The sequence below is a fragment of the Solanum pennellii genome, chromosome 1 (assembly GCF_001406875.1).
Source record: "Solanum pennellii chromosome 1, SPENNV200".
Classification (NCBI taxonomy): domain Eukaryota; kingdom Viridiplantae; phylum Streptophyta; class Magnoliopsida; order Solanales; family Solanaceae; genus Solanum; species Solanum pennellii.
In genome coordinates this window covers 51,087,450-51,090,386 of record NC_028637.1, presented here as the reverse complement: position 1 = coordinate 51,090,386, position 2,937 = coordinate 51,087,450, and the positions used below count along the sequence as shown (strand labels likewise).

The following is a 2,937-nucleotide window of genomic DNA, read 5'->3' as shown; positions in this document are numbered from 1 at the left end:
TCGCTGGGATTCAGTTCTTCTTGATGAGAATTTGTCTTACGAGGAGGAGCCGGTTGCTATTCTAGCTAGAGAAGTCTGCAAGTTGAGATCGAAGGAGATTGCATCTATCAAGGTTCAGTGGAAGAATCGGCCAGTCGAAGAGTCTACTTGGGAGAATGAGGCGGATATGCAAGAAAGATATCCCCACCTTTTTACAGATTCAGGTACTCTTTCTCGCTCTTGCTTTTCTTCCTATGATCGTTCGGGGACGAACGATGGGTAAATTGGTATCTATTGTGACGACCTGTTTAGTCGATCCGAGCAGTAAGATTATTTTGATAAAAACTGACTGGGTCAACGGACCACGCGACGGACCGTCATGGTCACGACGGCCCGTGATGGATTCCGTCGTCCCATACTTGTAAATTTTCTTCTGCTACTTTTCTCATTACCCTCGACGACAAGTAGGACGAACCGTCATAGGCACGACGGACCGTCGAGGGAATTCGTTCCAAAACACTTAAAACTCTGAAAATCTGGGTACTGAGATCGACTCTCTGAACTTCGCGACGGAACTGCAGGACGGACCGTCGTAGGTACGACGGACCATCACAAACCCATTACAGAATTTGACTCTCTGAACTTTGTGACGGACCTGCAGGACGGACCGTCATAGAGACGACGGACCGTCACAGGTTGCGTAACCTAACTGGGTCGGATATTTGTTAAAAGTTTTAAAGGGGTGTTTTGGACTATTCATGACAAACTTTATACAATTAGTGGGTGAGTTTAATAATTTATTTACTTGGAGGGTTAAAGGAGATAACCTTGAAATAAATAGTGGGTTACTTTTATCATCTTTTATACTTAGTTATTTGATAATTAGGGTAAAGGAAAAAGAGTTTGAAGAAGGAAAAAATAGAAAGAACAGAGAGAAGAGGGGAGAACGAACGAGAGAGGGAGAACTGAAGAGGAAAGCAAAGGCATTGAGAAGTAGCTTGTTTGATCACAAATTCTTCGGTGGAGGTAGGTTATGGTTTATGGTATGTGATAGAAAACTCATAATAGCGATTGATATGTATTGGGTGGTATTGTAAAGTCTTCCATATACTTGATTGTGTGTTGTATGATGTGATCGTATAATTGTGGTGTTTAGAATGATAGGACTGTTGAATTTTCAATCCTAAACCTCTTGTTAAGATGATGCTTGACATAAAGAAAGCTTGATGAACTGGATTAATGAGATAGATGGATCGGAGTGTCACGTTCCGACACGTAGGAATAACGGATCAGAGTGTCACGTTCCGACACGTAGGAATAATGGATCGGAGTGTCACGTTCCGATACGTAGGAATAATGGATCGGAGTGTCACGTTCCGACACGTAGGAATAATGGATCGGAGTGTCACGTTCCGACACGTAGGAATAATGGATCGGAGTGTCACGTTCCGACACGTAGGAATAATGGATCGGAGTGTCACGTTCCGACACGTAGGAATAATGGATCGGAGTGTCACGTTCCGACACGTAGGAATAATGGATCGGAGTGTCACGTTCCGACACGTAGGAATAATGGATCGGAGTGTCACGTTCCGACACGTAGGATTAGGGGATCGGAGTGTCACGTTCCGACACGATAATAAATCTTGAATTAACTTAATATACTCGAACTCAAGGATCTAGTTCCCGAATGAGTATGGTGTGGAGGCTTGAGTCCTCATAGATGTGCTTGAGGTTGTTGTCAATGATTTTTGTACTTGTTGATTTTCACCTGTTGAGTATTGTGGTCGGTTTTGCATTATTATTCCATATATATATTGCTTTCTATTTTGAGTTGGCCGATGATACCTACTCAGTACTTGTACTGACCCCTACTTTTATGTTTTTCTTGTCGTTTTGTGGAGTGCAGCAAGTGCACCAGTGACTTCGTCTCGTCTGCAACTCTAGCCAGTCTTCATCACGTCAGATTTCAGGGTGAGCTATTATTCCTAGCTCGGGCTGGATTCTCTTCTTCGCGTCTTGATGTCTTTGAAGTTCGGACATGGACCATCGTTTTACTTATTTTGGGGATGATAAGTAATATATTATAGAAGTTTATTTAATTGGTTATATTAATGAGTTTTGGTCTTTCGCATTTTATTTTGTTAATCAAAATTTATATACTGGCAAACGTTGGGGTTTAGATTTGTTGGTTCGCTCACATAGGAGGATAAGTGTGGGTGCCACTCGCGGCTCGTTTTGGGTCGTGACAGTTTTGGTGTATTTTGAATAAATGGTTTTGCAAATAACTTGTTTAAATTTGTATTTCGTGGTTTTTCACTAACTTTTCATCTTGTACCTGCAGCTGTATTTAAACAAACATTATTGATTTTAGGGAGTTTCTCATCGTGTCCTTTTATCTCTGGAATTTTACCGTCTTCCGATCGATGTAGCTCCGCATTTTTATAGTCATGCTGCTGACTTATATTAGCTTTAGACTTCATGTTATCTTCATTAGTCTTTAGCTTTTGTATCTCACTGTCCATACTATCCACTTTAGTACAAAGTATAGTAATGGCTTTGAGTAGCTTTTCAATTGTATCTTCATCTTTGTTCTCAGTCTGAGTAGCTTTGTCTTGATAAGTAGTCTGCAACACCATTCTTATTAGACTTGTAAATGTAAAGTTTAATATATTTAATACCAATCTTCTAATTTCTTTCGTTGTTATTGAATCTTGTATTTTTCTGGTTAACCACCATTTTACTTGTGTACTATATGTTCTTACAATAAATTTGTTATATATAATATATGGCTCAAATGCTAATAAACATTTATATACTGAAAATAATTCTTTCCTATTTATTTCCCATTTTATTTTTGTATTTGTATATGTGCCTGAATAATATCTACAGTGATATTCTATATTATTATCATTATATTTATATTTTAATACTCCTCCATAACTTTTTTCACTTGCA

General features: G+C 39.1%; 1 pseudogene; it reads right to left on the bottom strand.

The window, feature by feature from the left end:
- LOC107021111 overlaps window positions 1-2,618 on the bottom strand; it is a 10,023-nt pseudogene extending 7,405 nt beyond the window's left edge.
- Between the last annotated feature and the right edge of the window lie 319 nt (window positions 2,619-2,937).